Here is a 26,423-nt window from a genome sequence, read left to right on the forward strand (position 1 = left end):
CCGACTTGATCGTGGTGGATAAGCTTTTTGATGTGCTGCTGGATTCAGTTTGCCGGTATTTTATTGAGGATTTTGCATCAATGTTCATCAGGGATGTTGGCCTGAAATTTTCTTTTTTTGTTGTGTCTCTGCCAGGTTTTGGTATCAGGATGATGCTGGCCTCATAAAATGAGTTAGGGAGGAGTCCCTCTTTTTCTACTGTTTGGAATAGTTTCAGAAGGAATGGTACCAGCTCCTCTTTGTACCTTTGGTAGAATTCGCCTGTGAATCTGTCTGGTCCTGGGCTTTTTTTGGTTAGTAGGTTATTAATTATTGTCTCAATTTCAGAACGTGTTATTGGTCTATTCAAGGATTTGACTTCTTCCTGGTTTAGTCTTGGGAGGGTGTTTGTTTCCAGGAATTTGTCCCTTTCTTCTAGATTTTCTAGTTTATTTGCGTAGAGGTGTTTATAGTAGTCTCTGATGGTAGTTTATATTTCTGTGCGATCAGTGTTTTAATATATGTTCAGATTTCAGTTTTTTTCTTTAGGATAGATGTCCCTTGGAAAGAATATATCTTTTCAAACTTTTTTATGTGTTGCCTGATTATTTTTAAAACATTGGTTTTGATACATACACCATCCAGATTTAGTAACAGTTGGACCCTGGGGCTTGCTGCAACATGGGGAGCCCTGAATCCCTTTCTCAGCCTCGCTACTCTTCCCAGCACATCTGCTTCCTTCCTCTCTCACAGCAGACTGGTTATCACATTTTAGCAACATGGCTGCATTTGCAGTCTCCACGTGGAAGAAGGGAGAGGGGCACTTACCAGTGAAGGAAGAATGATTGTGCATTGAGGATGCAATCCAGTGTGTATGAACTAAAACCTCTTTAAGGGCAGACTCTGATGAATCATTACCTCTTTCTCAGCACCTGGCAAGCAGCTTTGTGAAATGCTCTGTCCAATAGATATTTTTTGAATAAATAGATAATAAATCCATTTTAGATGTAAAGCAACCTGCAGTATCAAAAATCCTTTTAATAAAACACAACCGCCTCTCAAAACAAATGTAAAAATTGATAGCCCCCTTTATTTTTAAAATGTATATTCATTCTACTGTCTTGCAGGTATTTATTGAGGGTGTCTGTTTGCCAGGCACTTTTTTTTGGGAATATAGTAATGAGTTCAACCAAGCTTACATTATGGAGCATGAATATAGAAGAAACACCCAAAATAAATATAAAATGCCAGGAACTGATATATGCTGTTGTGTAAAATAATGAAGAAGGGTGAGGGGGGTAGAAAATAAAGGGGGTTTGATGTAATTTTAGATAGAGTAATCCAGGAAGAATGTATAAAGTAAGAAGTCTCTCTCCTATTGGTTGTGATTATTCCTTTTAGCTTAGAAGTTACTGAATATAACATATAGCATAAGGTGCTATTGTATGTGGTTTATGACTTTCCCTTTGAGCCCATCTTGGTGTTAAGCACTTCCCATATGTTGTTTAATATTCCCGTTGATCTTATGAGAAAGCTCTTAAGAGCTTTTCTGTGGAAGTGAGTGTAGGGGAAGTGAGAGAGGTTACCTTACTTGCCTGAGTTCGGGTAGTAAGTGGCAGAGCTGATCCTGAAATCCAAACTTTGTTTAAAACCCCTGGAAACCTATCTTTAGCAAGGACTGAGAAGCCTAGGGTTAGTCCTCTTCCAGGTTCCTGAGGCTAAGATGGAAAACACACTTGTGGTCAAAACTACTGTGGTAAAAGGTTAATTAGAAAGCATTGGTATGTAAACTGTATTTATATAGCCGACAGACTGCTTTTGTTTCCAGAAAGTGGGTACAGGCACCGGCCTCTCTTCATATGCTAAATAGTTGCCACAGTCTGCTAGAGTGCCCAGGAAGCCAGCTCCCTTTGTGTCTAGGAATAGTGTGGAAAGCCTGGCCAGGCTTTTGATCCAAATATATTTCCTTGCACCCTCCTCATTGAGCACTTCTGCTTTGGCCATAATCACAAATGAGGATACAGGTTAAAAGGACACAGGCATCTTTTTTGTTTGTTCTTGGTCCCAGAGAACAGTATCCATTTCAGATGGTTGCTTGACAGTCTTGTGCAGAAGAGGTTTTCTCTTTGACAGTGGTTGGTATGTGTTTCTAGTTGACAGTAGTTGGTTTGTGTCTGTTTGATGGTAGTTGGTGTGTCTCTGTTTGACAGTAGTTGGTATGTGTGTTTGTTTGATAGTAGTTGGTGCGTGTTTCTGGTTGACAGTAGCTGGTATGTGTTTCTGTTTGATGGTAGTTGGTATTTGTTTCTGTTTCACAGTAGTTGGTGTGTATGTCTGTTTGTTGGTAGTTGTTACATGTTTCTGGTTGACAGTAGTTGGTATATGTTTCCAGTTGATGGTAGTTGGTACATGTGCCTGTTTGACGGTAGTTGGTACATATGTCTGTTTGACGGTAGTTGGCATGTGTGTCTGTTTGATGTTAGTTGGTATGTGTTTCTGGTTGATGGTAGTTGTTGTGTGTGTCTGTTTGACGGTAGTTGGTATGTGTTTCTGGTTGATGATAGTTGATATGTGTGCCTGTTTGACAGTAGTTGGTACCTGTTTCTGTTTGCTGGTGTTGGTGTGTGTTTCTGGTTGACAGTAGGCAGTTGGTACTCTATTTGATGGTAGTTGGTATGTGTGACTGCTTGATGGTAGCTGGTATGTGTTTCTCTTTGATGGTAGTTGGTACGTTTGTCTTATTTAATAGGAGAAAAATATTGAGGATCAAACAGAGAAGCGAGTCTGCTCCGGGTCTGACTGCTGCCCTTCCTGTCCGTCTGGCATGGATATTAATGTTGCTCTGAAGGTTAGATGAGAGCACAGCATCTAGCAGACCTTCCTGATTGAAGAGAATCACATTGAGGCTATAATTAATTTTTCAGCTCAATTACAGGCTTCTTTTGATAGCCTTAATGTTGTATTTGCCAGATTTCTAAGAGCTTTGGTAACATTGCAGTTCAATGCCAGCCTAACTTGGTGTAAATTTAACTACAGGGAATTGATTTCTGGATAGTTACTTCTTTTAGAAAATGCTTAACACACGAGAAAAAGTGTTTTTGGATGAGAGAGAAGGAGGTAGATAGAGATCAGTGTTTTTTATCACCACGTGAAAGGATGATGTGTATCTTTTAATCTGACCAGAGAATATCCCCTGAGTCCATGCCACTTAAAGCATTATTCTTAGCTGTGTTATTTTGTTGTTTCTATTGAGAATTTAGAAGTCTTGAAGCCATTGCTTTCCTGGTTCCCAATAATGCTGTCTTCTGGTTTTATTCTATACTCCAACCTGTAGGTTAGTGGAAAATGCAGAGGGTGTTGTAAACATAACTGTTTACATTTATTTATGTATTTATTTTTTATTGAGATGGAGCTTTGCTCTTGTTGCCTAGGCTGGAGTGCAGTGGTGTGATCTTAGCTCACTGCAACCTCCGCCTCCTGGGTTCAAGCGATTCTCCTGCCTGAGCCTCCGAAGTAGCCGGGATTAAAGGCAGCCACCACCACACCTGCTGTTTTTTATTTTTTTATTTTTATTTTTTATTTTTTAGTAGAGACGAGGTTTCACCATATTGGCCAGGCTGGTCTTGAACTCCTATCCTCAGGTGCTCTGACCGCCTTGGCCTCCCAAAGAGCTGAGATTACAAGTGTGAGCCCCCGCATTCGATACGTTTAAAAGATAATTCTCTTCATAATCTGTCTTGTTAAATGTGTAATTTTCAGGGTGTTGGGGAACAGCATGAGATCCTAATTTGACTATTAAATAATGATTGTTTCCTTTGCATTTACTTAAAAAATCTAGTGATATTTTTCAGTGGAAGAGGAGAAGTTGGGAGGTCATTTTGAATCCAGGAATGATTTCCTGATATTGTTTTCATTACAAGTTACGCCCAAGTTCTGAAGACTCTTAATCAGAGTTCATCCTTCTTCTCTGCCCTGCACAACCATAACATTCCCGCACTGCACTTCTTTCCTCCTTCTCACTTATTGAACATTAAACCATGAGGAGATAAAGGTGAATAAGTTACAATTTGGGGAGAAACACATGAATAAGTAACAGTGAACCAATGTGGCAAATGCCACAAGGTGCCATAAATTATGGGGAAAATGCAAAAGGAAACACAGAGAAAGGAGTGAAAGGGAGTGCTTTCCCATGGAGAAGGGAGTCCTTGCTCCTGCTTATGAATGGTATAGCTTTCAGAGAAAAATGGGCTTTGTAGTATCAATAGGAGTTTCCTGGGCAGAGAAAGAAGGAAAGATCTCAAAGGGAGAGGTAATAGCTTGAGCAAAGTCATGTTGGCATAAATGTGTTTGATCTATTCATGGACAGTGTATAGTGGAGTGCATTTAGAACTTAAATTCACAGAATGGATGAGGGATGATGGCAGAGGAGCTTAGACTGCATAAGTCAGGATATATATTGTAAAGGACTTGAGTTTTATGAGCCTGTGCAATCCCCTGTAACACTTCTGTTTCACTTAAAATTCATTCCATTGTCATAGCCTGAAGAATTCAAACTCAAACAGAAAAGAGAATTTATGTGCTTACCTAATGAAAAAGTCCAAAGATAAACCACCTACAGGCATGGCTGGCTTTGGGTACCCAAAACATGTTAGCAATCTGCCCTTGCATCTCTCTTCTGCCCGCTGCTGTATTGGTGCCATTCTCAGTCTTATCTCTGGTGGGAAGCAAATTGTTCCTAGCAGTGTTAGAGTCCCATCCTTGAAGCTTACCATCCTTCATGAAAAATGAATTTCTTTTTCCCCTTTTTCTCAATGGTTATAACCCGTGTCCCAAGATTGAATCCAGTTAGATTAGCCAGGGTCATATGGCCATCCCTGAACACTTTGACTAGAGAATGGATCGTGCTGATTAGCTTGGTCAGGGTCACATGCACCTCAGGAGGTGACAGAAAAATGGGTAATAGTGACTAGATAGACTGAAATAGTGCATTTCCAGTCTAAATCCCACCCTACCCTATTGGCTCGTTTGAAAAGATCCTGGAATCCTGTTTTTATTCCTTTTGCCTTTATAACTGTTGCAAGGAAGCCAACCAGAAGGCTCATTATCGTTTTTGTACAAATGCCCAGGAAGGGTAAGCTCTAGCAGTATTTCAGGGAGACAGATATGTATGTATCCAGGTCACTTTTTATTTTCATTCGTATTATCCCATACAGGTTTCCTGAGACCTTCCGATATGGGAAGTTCTAGAAGCTAGGAATCTATAGTATGCTAGGAGCTATTATACAAAGATGAATCTAGGCTTCACAGAACTTATAGCTTAGTAGGGGGTGATAAGATTAGAACAACAACAAAAATATACAGTGAAACATCAGTATATATGTATATAACACACACAAAATCAACAGTGTGTACCTTTATAATCAACATATAAATGTAAATAACACAGTCCATGCCAGCTACCTTTGCACATGGTGTATGAAGGTCCCGAAGTGAACAGGAGTTTGGGCTTGAGTTGGATTTTTCCATTTGTTTTCAGGTCCCACGTGCCCCTCATGGGGTGAGCACCTCACCAAGTGGGCGTGATTCTAGTATCTTACTATGTATTTTTAAAAATCCAACATGGTCCTTAAAGTTAAGCAGCTTCCTCAGCTGCTGTTTAACCGAAGAAGCTTTAAGCTGTCAAGAAAAAATATTGAAGTGTCATAAGTAAGATAGAGGTTACCTAACTGATATCTATTTTAAGAAATACTAATTTTCATTTTGCCAAATAAAACCTTACCTTTTTTCCTTTGAATCATCCCCTTGCAGTTACATGCATAAAATAGCTTTCAGTTGAATGAGTGATGGTATTTGAATGCCATTGATAGGTTCATTCCATTAGAAGAGAAAGAAACAGAACATTTGGGTTGCTTTTCAGATTTGAAAGAGTCCGGTGTTCATTGTTTTCCTGGTGTGAAGCATGCCTGAATCCTTACAGAAATTCACTGAGTCCTTGTTCCCTGTTCTTATTCTTGAACACAAACTTTACTTATAGAAAATGGGTAGGGTTGAATCTATACAGCTTCCTTCTTCCTCTTCCTGTTGCTATCTCTGGCTTATTGACTGGAATCAGCAGCTTATTTTAGAGCTGCAAGAGACAAGGCATCTCATTTAGTTCACCTGCCTTCTTTTGGCGACAAGGAGAGTGAGGCTGTTAAGCTTCTTCAAAGTTAACAATAGTCTTCTCTTGAAGCACATCTTCCCTTTGAAGAGCTATTCATGCACCAGGCTTTTAGGAAAAAGGAAAATTGTTTTAATGAGCTGGTATTAGAACTCTCCCCTATCATCAGACTTCCTTTTCCTCTTTCATATCTTTTTCAAATTCATGGTAAGGAGTGTCAGTAAAGTCCCTTGGGGAACAAGAACACCACCACCAAGAAGGAGCTGACCTGGGCTGACTTCTTCTACCAGCCGTGTTGGATTCTGCCAGTTATTTTTGTCCTTGGCAGTCTTCTTCCGTCCTAATTGCTGGGCCATATGGTGCCTTGTCCCCCACATGGAGAGCTGGCACTTCCCCTCCATTCAATCTCTATCATTTCTGTTGCACAAATTACCTGCCATGGTGATGGGGTTGAACAACCTCACCCCCTAGAGGCTCTGCAGCATCCATGCCTTAGAAATTAGAGCTGAAACCTCCTACTGATGCCCTGGATTGGTGACCAGGAATGAATAAACTGAACAAGAAATAGTGAAATGGGATTGAGTTTGGAAGCAGCCAGACCTGGGTTCAAATCTTGGTGCTCTCTTGCCGTCATCGTCAGTGATCTTACTGACATCACAGTCAATGTGAATTGAGCGCTTACTGTATGTGTATGCCAGGCACTGTGGTCTCATTTCCTGATCTCATTTGTTTGTCACGTTAGCTCTTAGGGAACTGTGGCATGGAATAGTTATTAAGACACTTGCCCAAGTCACATGACTTGGGCTAGTTTCAGACGCTGATCTCTCTCTCTTTCCAAATCCCACACTCTTTTTTTCTTTTTTAGAGACAGGATCTCACTCTCTCACCGAGGCTGGAGTGCAGCAGTACATTCACAGCTCACTGCAGCCTTGAACTCCTGGGCTCAGGTAATCCTCCACCTCAGCCTCCTGAGTATTTGGGACTACAGGTGTGCACCACTGCGCGTGGCTAATTTTCATTTATTTATTTATTTTTGTAGAGATGAGATCCTACCGTCTTGCCCAGGCTGATCTCAAATTCCTGGACTCAAATGATCCTCTCACCTTGGCCTCCTAAAGTGCTGGCATTGTAGGCATGAGCCCTACACCTGGCTCCAAATACCACACTCTTAACCAATGATGACTTCTAACTCTGAAATATTATCTGAAATGGATATTAAATTGTGCTTTTAAACTGTATTCCATGCCATTACATAATTTGAAAATAGGACTGCCAGTGATCATGCTTTAGAAAAACACACACACAAACATACAACAAACATTTATTCTCTCACCAGGTTTCTAAGTATCGGGAATCCAGGAACAGCTTAGCTGGGTAGTTCTGACTTAGGTAGTTCTGGGTAGTTCTCTCTCTCAGAAGCTTGCAATCAAACTGTCAAGCTTCAGTCATCTCCAGCCTTGAGTATGGCCAGAGAATCCACTTCTAAGCTAGTCCTTGTACTTTTTATAAAACATTCTGAGTCTAGAATTTACATAAGCCATATAAGCACTCATGAATGATCTTATCTAGTAGTGGAGAATTTTGGATTGGATGGACGTAATATTTGGGATGATTTCATGAGACTTTGAAAGTTGAATTTTTAAAGCCTCCACCAAGAAATGGCCTTAACCACATGGATTCAAATGCTCAGAGAACGTTTTGATAGAGGAGATCCTTTAGAAGCTGCCACATTGGGGGAATATTTGGTCTTGTTAAAAGAAATGTATGTATAGCTTTCTATATGGTTTTGGTAGAATCCTACATGACACTTTCCTCAGAGGGTAGTGAAAGTCTTTGAATTCTAGAAAGTGATTTTGGGGCAATCATGGTACAATGACAGAATTTTTCAATAATTACATATTTAATGACATTTTGAAACTGTATTTTGGAAGTTGTCTATATTTTGTGATAGTCACAACACTAAAGTAATGATTGCAGTGTGTTTAAAAATGAATCCAAAAATGACAATTATGGGTACAGTCTGAGTTTCTTCCTAAGTAAACACAACACAAAAGTTACCGTCAACTTGTCTTTTCCTTCGGTATTTGATTCTGTGATGAGAAGAGCAGACTGCAGTGTTACCATGAAGCCCCTGGGGTCAGTGACCACACCTTCTTTTGTCTTTATTTCTCCAGTGTCTGCCACGGTGTCTCCACCCAATAAGTGCTTCATAAATGTTGGACTGAGTTTAATCTACTAGTATGAGATGATAAGAAAACCTATCCAGTATTTGGAGGAAACACAGAACCAGGTCATTCATACCTACCATAAGAAAGCCAGTCAAAAAATAGGGATTGCCTTCTTTTTGCAGTACAGGAGCTATTTTAAGTGTGCGGGGCTACAGAAGATGTCCCCCAAAAGTTTATCTTTAGGTGGAAGGAGACAGACGTTTACAAAGTAGATAAAGAATTCCTGGGCTATCACATGCTGCAAACAAGAAAGCATAGAGTCACATGGTGTAGACCAGGAGAGAGGGAAGAGTCCTGCTAAACCAGTGATACCCCTATTGTGCCATTTGAGGGGAGGCTTGACCAGTGAGAAGGAGGCAGCCACACATGGGTCCATGGGGAAAATTGCTCTGCAAAGAACGGGAGAATGATCATAAATTAAAGCAGCTTACAGGATGGGAGTGCATTGTCTGTTTCTTCTTCTCAGAGGTAAGTAACTTAGAGCTGATGATGCAGCTTGATGATCACCTGGACCTAGACTCCTTCTGTATGTTTGCCTTTCCCTCCACAGATTTTTGGCTCCTTCTCTCTTGTTAATTGCATTTTTCCAAACACATGCTCCAAGCTTGGGCTGCTGTTTTGCACTGCAGCCAGTCTGACCCAGAAAGAGCAAAAGAGAGATGTGCCTTCTCTATTTAAGGTCTTTTCCCGAAAGTTACACATACTTCTGCTTAGATCCCATGGGTAGAATGTAATTGTTTGGCTATGTCTAGCTGCAAGGTAGGCTACCTATGTAGTCTCTTTTCCAGGGCACCATGTGGCCCTGACAAACTGAGTGTTTGAAAGCATGGGAGAATGAACATTTGAGATTAAGTTGCAGTCCATGCCACAAACAGCAAGTGCAAAAGCTTTGGCATGCTCAAAGCCATTGTGTCTTAGTGAAGAGAACAGAAGCAGATGAGGTCAGAGAAGAAAGCAGGAGTGAGATCATATAGATTTTTTTTTAGCCCATTATTAAGAGTTTTTCAAAAAAATTGCTCCCAATAGGAAACGATTGGAACATTGAATAGAAACCATTGGAGTAAAAGATAAGATGATTTGTTTTAGGATTTAGAAAGTTTTCTCTAACTATTATGGAAAATGAATCCTAGGAGGAGAAGATTGGGAACAGAGATATGATAGGAACATGTACGGATTTATAGGAATTGATGATGGTGGTGGGGTTATACTAGAGTTGTTGGCAGCTGAGAGAATGAGAAGTGGTCAGGTTTAGAATACATGTTGGATATAAGTGTAGGGCTAAGGGAAAATAATAATAATGATGGCTAATTCTTTATTGAAAATCTGCAACGAGAAGTGTACCATTTGAAGCACCATTAAAAGAGTGAAGCAACTCACTCTTTTAATCTGTATAATAACTGTGTGCTATAGGTTCTATTTATTCTCATTGTATGGATGGGGAAACTGAAATTTATAAAAGTCAAGGAACTGGCCTGAGGTCACTTAGCTGGAAACTGGAAAAGCCATGACTCAAACCCAGCAGTCTGGCCCCAAGGCATGTGTGTTCTTAATGCTGCTGTATTCCACTTGAGGGTGATGCCTAAGTGCTTCATCTGAGCAATTGGTTGGACTGTGGTTCATTTACAAAGATGGATAAGGAAATTGGAACTGGAGAGCAAACCTATAGTAGTTCAGTTTGAGAATGTTAATCTTATTATTAGAAATAAGTATTATAACTATAATAATTGTGTGTTATAACTATTATTATAAATAAATATTATAAATTTAAATTTTGAAATAGTTTGACTCATATAAAGTTGCAAGCATAGTAGAGTTCCTGTGTACCCTTCACCCAAGCTCCCCTGATGATAATGTGTTAGGCATGCACTGTATTGATTCTAAGCTGTCTCTTATGGGTCTAAGTGGAAATCTGTAGGCAGTTGGATAATCGGCAAGTCTGTTGCTCAGATGGCAACCCTAGCTATAAATTTGAGATATAATTTGAGATCCATTAGTGTATTGATATAAAGCCATGGGTCTGGATTGGAACATTTGGGGTTGTTTTTTTCAGATTTTTTTTTTTGTGTCCTGAGAGAATTTAATGTAAAAAAAGAGATTTTGCTTATGCTAGGAACCTACTTAATTAATGATAAGCAGTACCATTAATCTGTGGGCCAAGCACTTTGTTAAGCATTACACGTGACTTATGTCATTTAATTCTCATAGCAACCTGAAAGCATGGGGATTATTGTCCTTATTTTTCAGAGAAGCAAAGAGAAATTTTTGAGAACTACAAATAATAACAGAGCCAATGGGGATTCCAACACCGGGCTGTTTTTCTCCAAACCCCACTCTCCTCTTTCTCTCTCTCCCTATATATATATATATACACACACACACACACACACACACACACACACACACACACACACACAGAGACACACATCATACACACAACACACAAACGTACCTGTGTGTCTTGCTCTGTTGCCCAGGCTGGAGTAGTGTGCAATCTTGGCTCACTGCAACCTCAGCCTCCTGGGCTCAAGCGATCCTCCCACCTCAGTCTCTCCAGTAGCAGCTGGAACTACAGGCACACACCACCACACCCACCTAATTTTGCTACTTTTTGGAGAGACGGGGTCTCACTACATTGCCTAGGCTGGTCTAGAACTCCTGGGCTCAAGCAATACACTACTTCAGCCTCTCCAAACCTATATTTTTAGCCACTGTGCTATATGGTTCTGGAGGAGTTTGTGATGGAGAAAAGGAGTGAAAGATTCACCTAATTCAATGACATGGATGAATTAGCACTCACCTAATTCAGTGACATGGATGACATTAATGACAGGTATCCAGAGAGTGACATTCAAAGGAGCACTCTGAACACTAGGGATCACCTTCTCTGTGTTAACCTTGGATATGATTATGGAGTTGATCTTGCTACAGGTACGTGCTGTATTTGTGCTATATGCAAGGTATTGCTTCATTCATTCATTCATTCATTCATTCATTTTTTTTTCAACAAATACCTACTGATCCCCTAGCTAGGCACTCTCACAGATATATGGGTAATGTGTAAATAGGTGGAATATGGAGAGGACTTAAAGTCATTTAAGATATTCCAAATGTGAAGACGGAAGAGGGTCAAGATCAGCTAATGATGGAGAAAGAGAGGGAAAGGCCTTAACCAAGCAAGTACAGCAAAGGCTTACTACTGCAGAAATGAGCTACTGTGTGTATATTATATTTATGTATATATGTATATAGATTATATGTGTATATATTATTTGTGTATATACATTTTTATGTGTGTTATATCTGTATCCATATATTATCTATGTGTGTGTATATGTATGTAAAATCTATTTCACTCCTAGGTATATACTCAAAAGAATTGAAAAAGATTTTTAAGTAAAAACTCATATACATGAATGTTCATAGCAGCACATAATTCATGGTAGCCAAAAGTTGGAAACAACTTAAATGTTCATCAACTGATGAATGGATAAACAAAATGTGGTATATCTATGTGAGAGCATACCACTGCTCAGCCATGAAAAGGAATTAAGTACTGATACATGCCACATTACATGCCTTGGAAACATTACACTACAGGAAACATTACACTACAGGAAGACAGACACAAATGGGTACATATTGTATCATTCCATTTTTATGAGAATAAGCAAATTCATAGTAGTTGCCAGGAACTTGGGGGAGAGGAGAAGAGGGAATTAATGCTTAATGGGTATGGCGTTTCTGTTTGAGGTGATGAAATGTTCCAGAACTAGATAGTGATGATGGTTGGACAACATTATGAATATACTGTCACTGAATTGTACAATGTAAAATTGCTCAAATGATGACTTTTATGCTAAGTGTATTTTGCCAAAATGTGAAAAGTATCTACTCAAAACCTCTTTCTTTTAACCTGGGAGAAGAAAGTCCAAGACTTTTTTTTTTTATTTTAAAAAAGGAATATTTACCAATTAGATATTACTTAATGGCAGTATTTTGTTTTTGTTTTTTGTTGGTTGGTTGGTTTGTTTTGAAACAGGAGCTCCATCTGTTGCCCAGGCTGGAGTGCAGTGGTACTGTCTCAGCTCACTATAAGCTCTGCTTTCAGGGTTCAAGTGATCCTCTCACCTCAGCTTCTGAGTAGCTGAGACTAGAGATGTGTGCCATGATGCTTGGCCAATTTTTAATTTTTTTGTAGCGACAAAGTCTCACTCTCTTGTCCAGGCTGGTCTCAAACTCCTGGGCTCAAGTGATCCTCCTGCCTTGGCCTCCCAAAGTGCTAGGATTACAGGTGTGCATCGCCACGCCTGACTCCATAGTATTTTGAATGATAAAATGATGTTTTGGTATAGGGGCCAATTTTTACCTTGAAAAGAGGGGAAATATTGGGAGTTGACATTTGCTGAGCATTTGTTCTCTGCTGCATATCATACAAAGCGCTTAACTCTCATAGATTATCAAATTGAAATGATCACAATAGCCACAAAGGGTAGGTGATATTTTCTTCACATTACAGATTCAGAAATTGAGATGCAGATGGTTCAGTAACCTGCCTTGTGTCTTACCAAAGAGAGGTACAGTCTCTGGAGTGCCAAGCTCATAGGATTTTCCACTCCAAGGGGACAGATACTACATCTCCTTATATATCCATGGTGACTTTAGGCCCTAGTCCCTGTCCTGCCATGGCGTATCTATTGAATCTCTTCCATGAATGAATGAAAGACTTTGGCTATGTAGAGTAGCACCGTGTTTGACAGCAATTGCACTGTGTTGAAGATCTTAGTTTGGAGAAATGCTTAGATAAATTTTGCAATATTGGATGAATTTTGCAGTGTTATATCAATTTGTATCAGCTAACATGGAGTGAAAGAAAAGGGAGGTAAAAATAAAGTGCTTCTGTTAGTTTTGCAGTCTAAATTTAAGAACACCTTTTTCAAGGTGTTTCACTTTTTTCTTGATGTAAATGATAGTAGTGGGGCAAAGAGAAATTAATAAGCCATTTTTGGTTAACTTATGATACTCTTAAAATCCTTGTAGTCTTTCACCCAACCAAAAAAAAAAAGCAGTCTGTAAAAATATCATTGTTTTATGTGAAGATCAATACTCCACACCCCACTTTTTAAAAAATTTCCAATTGGTACTTCTTATGATCTCTCTGATATATAATTAACTTTTTTTTTCTTTTTCTTTTTTTTTTTTTTTTGAGATGGAGTCTCGCCCTGTTGCCCAGGCTGGAGTGCAGTGGCATAATCTCACAACCTCTGCCTCCCGGGTTCAAGCAATTCTCCCACCTTAGCCTCCTGAGTAACTGGGATGACAGGCATACACCACCACTCCTGGCTAATTTTTATATTTTTAGTAGAGATGGGGTTTCACCATATTGGCCAGGTTGGTCTTGAACTCCTAACCTCAAGTGATCCACCTGGCTCAGCCTCCCAGAGTGCTGGGATTACAGGAGTGAGCCACCGCTCCCAGCCCTGAAATATAATTAACTCTGAACAATATAAGTTAAGTGTGAGACTCAGTGCTCTTATGATAGCATCCCCAGTTCGCCAAGCTGTGGAAACGCCAGTGTTGAGGGCTGGGCCTTTGCTTCCTAAAAGGAGCCACTGGTGTGACAAAGGAGCTGTTGCTCGTCCTCTGCAATCTCAGCCTAAAAGCAGTGATTTAGGTTGGCTGTTTGAGAAATCGAGACAATCACCAGTGGAAGAAGAAAAGACATGTGAATCTTAGCCTTCCTAAAATATCATAACCATTCTAGATTTTTTTAAAGCCTGCATTCTTTGCTTTCTACGTATCTTTGAGGCCTGGAATTAAGGACTTAATATTCTTTTTTCCTTTCTCACTCCTGCCTGCTGGTGGCCTTTGAAGGTCCCAGGACTTAATGTTAATGATTGATGGCAAAGCTGGGAGCTAACAGCTGTGGGTTGGATGACCGTTTAATTTTTTAACTATTAGAGGATTGTAGGAATGTTTAATCACGCTGTTACCCATGCTGTCAGTTGAAGGAATGCTCCCATCGTAGCACTGAAAGAGTCAGGCCTGTAAAAGGTAGCCTAGAAATTCCCCCCCTGGTTGTTCTTGTATTTAAAGTGATGAGAAGGTGGGTTAAATACAGTGGTCTGGGCATGTGAGGAGAGAATTGGGCTTTTCACTTTGTAAGCAATTGCAGGTATGTCCAATGTGTTATTAAGGTAATTGAACTGCATTTCCATAAAGAGGATCATTTTATTACCAAATTCTTTCTTTAATACTGTCATAATGGCAGCTGTAGCACATATGAACTAATTTGCATGCAGATAAAGAATTCTGGGCAGCTTGGTAGCATAATTGCTGCATAACATACGTTGCAAGTAAGAGCTGGAGCTTTTACTAGAGGTACGCTCGTGGGACCCATCTCCCTGACTTTGTTAAATTTCAAATGAAATACAAGCAAGGAATAGCCATTTCAGTGACGCCCCATTTGTTTTACAGGCAATAACTTCCCAAGTTACCTTAATTTGAGCAGTCATTTTGGCAAAAAATGGCAAAGATGTCAACAACACCTTCACAGTGAACTGAACATCAAGGAGGGCAGGAAAAAAGAAAAATGAAACAAGCGTATATCCCACCCTGCCACTGGAGTGGAAAAGCACAGTAAATATTTCTCACTTGCAAATCACATTAATTAGGTGATGTAGATAATGATGAAAGTGGAGAATGTACAATGAGTTCTTTAAAAACTAATCACACATAAAAAAAGATTCTTTGTTTTTGCAAAGATTAGGAAGCCTTTTTCCATAGACATTTTCTATGAATTGTGATTTTCCCGTAACTGTGACGTGGTGACGTTACCGAAGTCCCCAGCAAAAGTAAGCAATTAAAACAGGGGACAATGTGTGCCTCCCTTGTGTGGGGCACATGTAGGTATATTGAACACATAGGTATTCAGGAAATAATACCTACTTATTGTGTACCTGTACAATTGTGATACCTAATTATATAATTAATAAGTGGCTTCCCACCATCAAACCCCAGATGTTGAGTTAAGCACATTCTACCGCTGTATTATTGACAAGATAATTGTTTTGTTCTTTTGTTTTTTCATAAATTTTTACAACTCAGAGGCTCTCTGTGACTGTAATTGAATGACCACGTGATTATAATCTCAGATGGTCATACAGTGCTTATTCCAGACCACAGCATTCATTGAAAGTAAAGATGTCCTTTTTTACCTTTTTAGAAGCCATATTAGTGGACTTAAAAACTCAACATTCCAAACAGAAAATTTCTCAGATTACTGTTGATTCCTTAATGAGGATGAGATCTTTGGGTAGCATGTATGTGTCTTAGTTCTACAGATTTTAAAAGCATTCCAAAGGTTAGTCAGTTGTTTTTCTGCTGATTATCTCAGTACAGCAGACAATGTGTTTGGCTACAAATACTGTAAAGGAGAAGAGAAAAAAAGAAAAACCTACAGAGGGTTGTGGTTGTTTGTGAGGGTCATTTTGAAGCAGAGTTGCAGATTTGAGGAAGATACTCCTCTGCTCAGCATATGTCTGTCCATAGAGAGGTGGTGTGGAATTCTTCTGGGAAGGTTATCCACAACAGCGTGGCTTTCACATCGGTGCGGTGGGATAGTGGCATCTGGCAGTCTTGCTGATTGATGGCAGTGAGCCAGAAATGGGTGTATTATAGGGAGATGAAAATGTGTAAATTTGAGTCTAGGGATGCAATTCCAAGTAGGTGTTTAAAATTATGACTGAGGGTGGTAGAGCCGAGGGGAAAGGAGAATGATTTCTAGCAAACAGTGCAAGTGGACCTCAATGGTGAAATAATTGTTTCTGGAAGCCATACGTGAGGCTGCACCTCCAAGGCCTGTGGCTTGAGTATTTGATCTAAAGGGTACCATTTGCAGATCATTAATGGGCTGGGTTGGGACCTTTGCCAGTTTTCCTATTACATGTTTCTGGATTCTGGCCAAAACCTTGTGGATGAACTCCAACCTCCAGACAGAGCCCCTTGGAGCTGAGAGTTAGAATGCGAGTGACCACTAGGAGTTCTGCATGGCCTGATGTGTCAGATATCCACCTGTTGCCATCTATCGTTCAGCTTATCTTGGATCTGCAGTAGAGTCTACATAACTTTAATGCACTTCACTGTTTTCAGACTCACACACCAGGGCAGCAGAGTAGGATGTGTTGACACTTTGTTGACTGGGCTACATTTATTTGTTGGTTCTACATCCTCATTTCTGTTTGAGCATGGTCCACTGTGGAATTGAATGATGCCCTGAAACCTTTCCATATTTGCTCTGGGAATTTGACAAAAGACAGTCTAATTCACCCTACATGTCTCATTTTTCTATAAGCAAAAACAGAGTAATGAAACGTAACTAACATATATTAAGTCCTATAAGTTCCAAGTCCTGTGTAAGAGAAACTTTCTATCATTATTGCTTAGAAATTCTTACAGCAATTTTATGAGCTACTGATTAGGAATGAGTACTTCTGTTTAACCTGTGGCAATTGTTTTTCTTCTCATGAAACCTGGGAGAGACTCCATCGTTTCCAGATAGAATGCATCAGATATTTTCCATTGCCTGTTGCCATTGTACACCAACTTTGTGATTTGAGAGTATACAGTAAAATGTTCATTGTGAAAGATTGCTGTCAAAACTTTCCCAAAGACCAAAATCAACTGTTCGTTCTTCCTTCCTACCTTTCCTCCTTTTTTCCTTTTCTTCTCCCCTTTTTCCTTCCTTTTCTTCTTGCTTTCCTTCCCTTTCTTCTTTCCTCTCTTCCTTTTTCAAAGTTTCATTGAGCATTTGCTTTGTAACAAACACTGTAGTAACTTGAGGTCTGTGTTTCATGTGATCTTTGCATTTGAATTTCTGTTGGTGATAGCAGTAATAGGACACCATAAGCTCTTCTGTAGCTTGCACTCCCAGGCTTCCTACTCTGGAAGTATTTGTGCTTGTGATTTTAAATGATACAAAATTATAGAAGGGATATTTTTACCCCTATGGCTAATTTCTGTTTGTGTTTCACTTCTAACCACTATTTCCAGTTATTTCCAGGACTGAGAGAAAAATTCTTTCTTAAAATACTTTTGCAGTTGAGTTCTAACTTATGTATGAGTTCCTTTTCAAGCATGTGAGACAAACAAAATTGCTTGAGGTCAAGATTTCCCTTGAAATTCTCTTAATCTGTACAATATCCAACACTCCATGGGACAGTACGCATGTGAAACAGAGACTAGTGGGAGAACAGCCTCCAGTCACCTGGTCACTCCAGGACAGAAGTTCATTTACAAGGAGAAACAACACTACTCTTTAACTTGCTTTTATTTTTTCTTGCATTCTTTGCTTTTTCTTCCCTCCCCCACTCTTTGCCTCCCTCTCTTTCTTTTTAAAATTTCTGACCTTGCTTATATTATTAAGGTTGCCACATTAGATGGTGTTTATAGTGAGTCCACTAACCCTCTGTTGTACCTTCACAGTTGTGTAGACTAGAGCGTGGCCTCATGAAATGTTCCTATTATCTGAATTAGAGTTTTCTACTCTTGAGATAAATGGTGGGCATGCATTAGTTCAATAATAACTGGCTAATATGGTAATAGTATCATACACGGTAAGATTATGTGTACTTTATTGGTTGACTGTGGTGTAAAAGACTCTTTGGCAAACGTAATATGTGTGCATAGATTTCATCTTTAGCATGCAGGAAATACACATTCTGGTTGAGGAGATCAGTTAGGGTGTCATTTCAATGGAGAGTGGGATATACTACAGCGTGGGAGAGGAATGAATGCTATGAGAACCCATAGTAATAATACCAAGCCCAACCTCTTTGTATCAGACAAGGTTCCTGGAAGAAGTGATGTGTAAGCTCAGCCTGAAGCCAAAAGAACACATGGGAGTCTTCCCACCCCTACTCCAGCAGGAATTGGTGGCATAAATATTTTTTTGGTAGAGGAATTATAGGTATAGAATCTCCAAGTGCAGACAATCATAGTATGTGCCGGAAGTACCACATTCAGCTAAATTAGCCAGGACTTGTCTGCCTTTGAAGCATTTACTTTGGGGAGAGGTTTGTGGGGAGCTAAAAGTACCCAAATGGAAGTCTTGAGTACTGACACCTATGACTGGTGAAGAAAAGATGAGCAGATCATACAGAAATTTTCAAAAGCTTGATTGACAGAATTTGTGTTTTACCATGTAGACTTTGGGAAGCTACTGGAGGGACTTCAAACAAGTAAGTGATGTAATTAAATTTGTATTTGTTGTTGTACCCTGGGTCTAGAAAGTGTGCCCTTTCTCATACAGCATTGTGAGATTTCATCCTAAACTTGGCTTTATGTAGAGGAGAAAATAAGAACAGGAATCCTTTCTTGATTTAGAGATCCTTTAAAAACACAAGTAAGTTACCTTCGAGATTACGGAGAGTGATACTTAAACTCCACCAGCCTATGCTTGTGCTTATAGAACACTAGTCCTGTGAAATGCTCTGTAAAGAAAGAGTTGAGTAAACATAGCATAGTTTATCCTTTTTGGAAACTCTCAATTAATATCAGGATATTCAACACCTTTGAGAAGTCTTGCAGTGAAGAATTCTGTTTAATTGGGTTGAATCCAGTGCTTATTGACATTATTTGACTCATATCTCATTATTGCTGGATATATATTAACATTTTTAGGCCACATTGTGGCAGAAAATATTGCTCTTGATGAAGGCCATTGTAAGAGTGAAGGCGGGTATGAAATTCTGTTTGGATTTTTTTTCCTCTGTGATAGTATTCCCTCTTTATTGCTACTTTTCTGTTATAATAGAGATTTGGGAACCCATCATTACCTTAAGCTTATGTAGCTATAATGAAGAATAGAAATGTCAGAGGAACATATCCCAGATACATTAAGTCCCATTGAAATAAGCAATCAGATTAATCACCATTATAAATTTTTTAAAATAGCAGAGCTATGGTTTATGCATCAGCAGAGGAATGGTGGCTTCTTGGTAAAAATTGAGTTTTCCGATGGTTATCTTATAATGACTTTCTAATGCCTTACAACATAACATTCAACTTTTCATAAAGCTCTTGGGCCTGAAATGACTCATTAACGTATGGTAAAGAGTGTAACATTTATTACCATGTAACAGCCACCCAAGAGGAAGATAAATCACTCAGGAACTCAGGTATGCATATTTACATTAAAATAGTGAATTTTCATTGTCCATGAATATTCATTGTATTGTGTATTAATACTCAGTAAGTAATACAGGCCTCAAGTCAATATTCCATGAAATCTATATTTCATAAACTAATGGCATGTTGGCATATGTATTTAAATATTTATTAAACCAATTCTAAACATCTGTTGTACTTGCTCCTAAATCGTGGGCTATTGATATTTTTAAAGCAGAATTTCTTTCCAACATCCTTCCAGTCATGTATCTTGAAGGCTGGTTGTTTAATATAGAGATATATGCTAGGAAATTTCTCTGTTTTGCTATCGCTGTGAGGTCAGAATTTTATTGCTTCTTGCTAAAGGCCACAGAAAGACTTTTATTGTTAAAAATCTCTATTCAGTGTAATCTCTGTAATAAAGTGGAAATGGGATGTGAGTAGTATCTCTAACAGTGATCTGTTATCAAGCTTAGGTTAATAAAGTGGTAAATTGATCCTTCTGTTTGAAGTCCCTTCCGCTGTCTGAGGTAGATATTACATCTCACATCTAGGCTTTTATAATGGGGTTTGCACTAATTATCAGCATCAAGATTTAGAATGGATTGATAAAATCATGCCCTTTTTTCTCTCCTTGAATTTGCAGAATCTCTTAAATTGGTGTCATAATAGTTTGCCCTCCACTGAATTGGCTAATATGTTTGCGAAAATAGATGTGATAGTGTTAAAATTTTGGAAAGCTATTTGCTGAGAGTTGGTAATATAGAGTTAGCTCCCATGACTACCGTGGTTCATAAGTCACAAAAGGCTTCTGAAAGGCAGTCTGGCAGTTAATCCTATGACATCTTAATAAACACTGTTGATGCATAGAAGATGGCTAGTCAACTGTAGCTCTTGTTTCTCCTGGGACTAACTCTTTTTGCATCTGGCCTCTTAATGTAATGGAAATCCGGGAGTCATGCCACAAAAGCTTCCATTTTTGAGAATATTGAATGATATGGTGCCATTTTTAAAAAGGTAAAAATATCAATCCTATTAATAGCTCACTTTTTTTCTTTTTTTGAATACTCATTAAGTGTGAGGCACAGGGCAAAGCATTTTACATACATTATCTCCTTGTAACCTCACAACATGTGAAGAAACTAGGCCCTATTACTGTTTCCATTTGCAGATGAGGGAACTGATTGAGGTTCAGGAAAACTAATTAATTTGCCATGGGTCACCTGTTAAGTGATACAGCTGTGTTCATATATAAGTTTTTCTGGCTCCAAAACCCAAGTTCTTAACCATATTATTGAAGGATCTTCCACATAATTGCCTTAGGAACTCTCTTTTCCCTTCTGGCTGGTTTGAGCTACCATGAATTCTTTTTTTGGTTATCTGTTGCTGTGTCACAAATCACTCTAAAACTTAGTGGCTTAAAAAAAATAAGCATTTATTTTGCACATGAATCTGGAATTTGAGTAGGGCTCAGTGGGGTGGCTTGTAGTCTGTTCCAGGAAGAGGAGGCGGGATGGTTCAGCTGGAGCTAGCCAGTCCACTTCTAAGATGGCCAACTCATTTTGCTGCAAAGCTATGCTGATTGTTGGCTGGGATCCTTTTTTGTTTTCCTTGTGGGTCTCTCCAGCTTTCTCCAAGTGAGGCAGTTATGGTCTAAGAGCTGCTGTGCCAAAGGAGCAGAGCTGCAAGTATTCTTCTTATCTAGCCGTGGAAGTAACACAGCACCATTTCTGCCTTACTCCTTCGATCAAGCAAGCCACTAAGGCCAATACAAATACACAGGGAGTGGAATTGGACTCTATATCTTAATGGGAAGAATAACCTATCACAATCTGTAACTTCAGTTACTATAATAACCAAACTGTTGTTCATCTTTCCACTCTAGTCCATCATAGAGTTTATTCTATTCAGTAGATGGAGTGATCTCTTTAAAATCTAAGTCAGGGCCAGACAAGGTGGCTCATGCCTGTAATTCGAGGCCGAGGTGGGTGGATCATGAGGTCAGAAGATAGAGGCCATCCTGGCCAACATGGTGAAACCTCATCTCTACTAAAAATACAAAAATTAGCCAGGCATGGTAGCACGCGCCTGTAATCCCAGCTAATCCAGGAGAATCACTGGAACACAGGAGGCGGAGGTTGCAGTGAGCTGAGATTGCACCACTGCACTCTAGCCTGGGCGACAGTGAAACTCCATCTCAAAAAATATATATATATACACACACACACACACACATATATATCAGATCATGACACTCCTGTGATGAAAATTCTCCAATGGCTTCCCATCTTCCTCATAAGATACAAAGTCCTTATGGTGGCCTCTATCTCTTTGTGTTGTCAAGTCCCCATTATCTCTCTGATCTATTAGGTTGGTGCAAAAAAGAAAGTAATGTCAAAAACCGCAATAATGTTTGCACAAACCTAATAACATCTTTCTCTTACCCCACCCACTCTGCTTCTTACTGTAATTCAAACTCGTAGCTTGCTTCTGCCTCAGGACATTTGTGTTTGGTGTTACCTCTTGTGCCTAGAACACTTCTAGGCTTGCCACGTGGCTCCTGCTCTCATTTCCTTTAGTCTTCTGTGCATATTTTACCTTCTCAGTGAGGAATTCCCTAATCATGTAAAATTGTAATTCTACTTCTACCGTTGAAAATTTCCTACCACTCTTATTCTGCTTTTTCTCCCTCATGTTAAGTGACATATTGCCTATTTACTAGTTTATTTAATGTGTATCTCTACTGACTAGAATATCAACTCCATGAAGACATAAACTCGGTTTGTTTATTTATCTATTTGTTTATTTTTTGCTGCATCCACCATCTTAAACATTACTTGGCACATCGTATGTGTTTAGTAGATACTTGCTGAAACCATAGTGGATTTCAACACAGGTTTTAACTTTTCATGGTGTTGATGTTTGTGAAGTATTTTAATTTGTGACTCTAACAATGTCTCCTAATGCCTTCAAACCAAATTTGGCTTAACAGCTCTTTGGGATTCCAAGTCATATCGAGGAGTTTAGGGTACAGGATCCCACTGAGATCACTGCTAATTCCCATCTCCTACCTTTTCTTTTGGGAAGAACAATAAAATGTCCAAAGGATTATTTTCTTATGAAGTTAAGCCCCAGTATACCTTTGTTTCCACAAATAATCATGCAATTACCGCGTGCCTAGCCTGCGCTAGTCACTGAAGATATTGTGGGACAGACACAACTCTATGGTGTTATGGTGTTAGTATTATGGTGTTAATATTATGGTGAATAAGAAAGATAAATAAATAAATAAATATACAGATACAGAAAGTCATTTTACAGATTGTAAAATGTGCTATGGTAGACTTATGCACTGGGCTGTGAAGGAGAACTAGAGGGGATCTACTTTAGTTAGGGTCAGAGAAGTCTTTGAGGATAAGATAGTCTTTAGGCCGAAACCTAGACAATGTCTTCTGGTCAGTTTTAAACTACTAACTAGAGGGATACATTCATTCAGCTAATGTTTATTCAGCACCTAATATGGACCAGATACTGGTGCTTAGGATTCAACAGTATCGAGACAGATAAAACTCTCTGTTTTTTTTTTTTTGAGCCAAAGATTTATTTATTCATTTCTTGCATTTGAAGTACTCTTCGATAACATCCTTAGCCTGAGACTCCTTTCCATAGTCCTTAACTACTACACAACTGCAACCAACCACTTTACGGGGTTTCCCCTCTCTGTCAGTTTTACAGAGGCCTACCCATTCTCCTAGTTTCTTGTTGTCATCAACCTTAATTAGGTTGATCTGGTGTTCAGCACAAAGGGCCTCCACCAACTTGACATACATAGGCTCATCACAGTTGGATGCAAACACACAAAGATGGGCTTGGCGCTTGTCTAAGGCTTTGGCAGCTTCGCGAATTCCACGTGCTAGGCCATCGTGGATGAGGGCGGTCTTCAGCACCTCTTGTAAAGCAGTATTAACGTCCATTACACCTCCAGCAGCAATGCCTTCCTCGGCCATGGCGGTGGGTTACGGGTGAAGCGGAATCTTGAACGCACCGAAGCCTCCGCCTCCGCGCGACTCCGCGGCGGCAGGGAAAGAGCTAAAACTCTCTGTTCTAATGCAGTTTACATGCTACTGTGGAAACATTATTTTCTAAATGTTGTTTATAAATCTAAAATTATTACATATTAAGTATATCATTTGCAGTCCAGTCAAGAAAGCAAACATCATACTAGGTTTTTCAACAGAGGGACTCTATTATAGGCATTGGTATTAGAGATCTGAAAAAGCAGAAAGAGAGCTCTGAGGTCATACAAAGGAAATAACTTCAGAAAGCAGCCTGTATGGTTGGATGGTGGGAGGATCAAAATAAAGAGTTTAGAGTTGTTTGAGTCTCGAGGCTCAGAGGAGGGATCCCTGTCGCAGAGAGCTCAGATGTCTGAGAAGGTGGCACTGGTACCTCTTGGGATGCGATGAGACCGACTCTGGGGAGCTGGAGACTGGAACCAACTTATGCTGCCAGGGCGAAGGGCCTCTGCCGGGGACATACTGACAGGAATAGCAACCATACGGGAAGTAGCTAGTCCACTCTGAGCTCCCACCTTCTTTAGTTTCCCCGTATTGCAGAATAATCCTAGGAAATAGAGTTTGTAGACTCCTCACTTGAGCGTTGCAGAAGAGCGTTTGGAAGGGTAGGTTAGGAGCCAAGCCACTAGTTTAATAATCAGTACAAATGGTGATATGTGCTGTGGAGAAAGACAAAGCGGGATAGGTAGTTCAAGGGTGGGAGGAAGAGCTTACAATTTACAGTAAGCCACTAGGAAGCTCTTTAACAAGAAGGTGACTTTGGAGCAAATTCTTGAAGGAAGTTTAGGAGGAACCATTGGGGCTGCCTTGAGAAAGAGTGGGCAACTGAGACAAGAGTGTTGTAGGGATGAGTAATAGCAAGTGCAAAGGCCCTGAGGCAGGATTCTTTCTCAAATATTCTAAGAACAGAGGCCAACATGTTTGATGCAGAATGAGACATGAAGCCATGTAGTGTAAAACTTTAGAGCTTAGCTTCCAGAGTAGGAAATCCTGCATTTTAATACCAGTTCAGCTCTCTTAAATAGATGGGATGTACTATATTTCTTTCCAAATCCTCATTTGAAAAGTGGGCTTATTTTAGTATTTTGCTCATGATTGTGATAAGGTTTTAGAGGAAAAGAGAATACAAAGTACTTTCAGTACTTGACATGTAGTAAGTGCTTTATAACTGTTCTGTGGTGATAGTGATATTAACAGACCTCTGTTATTAGGTGAGTACATGCTACTATTTATTATTATTATGCTTTTAAAAAGAGACTGGGTCAGCCAGGCCAGGAGGCCAAGGCGGGTGGATCACAAGATCAAGAGATCAAGACCATCCTGGCCGACATGGTGAAACCCCGTCTCTACTAAAAATACAAAAATTAGCTGGGTGTGGTGGTGCCTGTAGTCCTAGCTACTCGGGAGGCTGAGGCAGGGGAATTGCTTGAACCTAGGAGCTGGAGGTTGCAGTGAGCCAAGATTGTGCCACCGCCCTGCAGCCTGCCAACAGAGTGAAACTCCATCTCAAAAAAAAAAAAAAAAGAGAGAGAAAAAAGAGAGAGAGAGAAAGGGTCTTGGTATGTTGTCCAGTCTGAACTTGAACTTCTGTGCTCAGGTGATCCTCTCACTCTCAGCCTCTTGAGTAGCTGGGACTATCGGTGCGTGCCACTGCACCCAGCTTATTATTACACTTTGTAAAGGACCTAGAGCTTGAAAACTAGGGCAAGAAACTGTTTTTGATAATTTCTGCTGTTTCAATCCCCTGTACCCCTGTAAAGATTTTTGAATTGTGCATCAGTCAGTACTGCCTTCTCCAATGAACTTTATGATGTGTTCTCACCCTCATTTTCAGTATTTGGGTAACCCAAAGCATGTAAGTGACAGGTTTGCTATTATGATTATAAAAAATAGCAGTACTTTTTCTCTGTAACATATTGGACCATATGATTCGGTGTTGATTACAATGAAGCCTGAAGCGGCAAGTGACAATTCTGATGGCTGAGAGTTTGGCTGAAGATTCTCGGAATTCATCCCCAGCCATGAGTTGGTGCCGTGGACTTCGGATACTTAGCTGTTGATAGGGTTTATTTCTGGATGGTGGGGGTACTTGTTGTCTTTGGTTTTTTCATAGATTCTACATTGTTTACAGCATTAACTTTTTATATCTGAAAAGAGAAATAAGGGACAACTACCAAAAATTTGATCAGGCCCTATTTTGTGAATTTTGTATTTTCCGTGGCTTGCTTTTAGTATAAGTATCATTCATTGACATTGGTTGGTATTCATTTAAGCATTTAGAAGGCCACTTCTTTTTTCTTAGATGTCTCATTTTCTGTTTTGTTTATGTAAAACAAAACAAAAATTTATTATTCAACATTTTATGAAGTGGTTAATTTAAAAAATTATTCTCTTCAAATGTAACGTATGTTACATGTTGAGATTAGGAGCTCTCTGCATTTCCCAGCTGGTTCATTTAAATACCTTTGGGGTTTTTCAAATTATTATTATTGTTTGGTATTGAAACAACAAACCCATTGGAGACTGAGGCAATAGCTTCAGAATTTATTAAACACTTTGACTCTTTGCTTCCCTCTGGGCAAAAATGTGGGTTTCCCGGAAGATGAGAGCCTAACTGCTAGGTAAATAGGTTAAGAGGCAAGTATCTGGTGAAAACTTATAAGAGCTCCAGGATCATCTATCATATCACCAGGTCTTCCCTGGCTGACAGGAAGCTAATGGCAGTCTCACCCTGCTGCCAAATGGAGGAAATACAGATTGTCTCTGCCCTCTTTTTGCCCTTGATCAGCAGTTGCTGTGACAGGGATGACAAATCAG

At 39.6% G+C, this 26,423-nt stretch overlaps 1 protein-coding gene and 1 pseudogene across 10 annotated transcripts in view; one reads left to right on the forward strand and one right to left on the reverse strand.

The window, feature by feature from the left end:
- MAGI1 (membrane associated guanylate kinase, WW and PDZ domain containing 1) overlaps nucleotides 1-26,423 on the forward strand; it is a 685,858-nt gene that overhangs the window by 495,297 nt on the left and 164,138 nt on the right. The gene's annotated exons all lie outside the window — the stretch shown is intronic.
- Nucleotides 23,107-23,622, reverse strand: LOC111533663 (annotated as a pseudogene). Its single transcript, XR_002728934.2, has one exon. The product of XR_002728934.2 is annotated as a 40S ribosomal protein S12 pseudogene (transcript).

This window comes from Piliocolobus tephrosceles, chromosome 2 (assembly GCF_002776525.5).
Source record: "Piliocolobus tephrosceles isolate RC106 chromosome 2, ASM277652v3, whole genome shotgun sequence".
NCBI lineage: Eukaryota > Metazoa > Chordata > Mammalia > Primates > Cercopithecidae > Piliocolobus > Piliocolobus tephrosceles.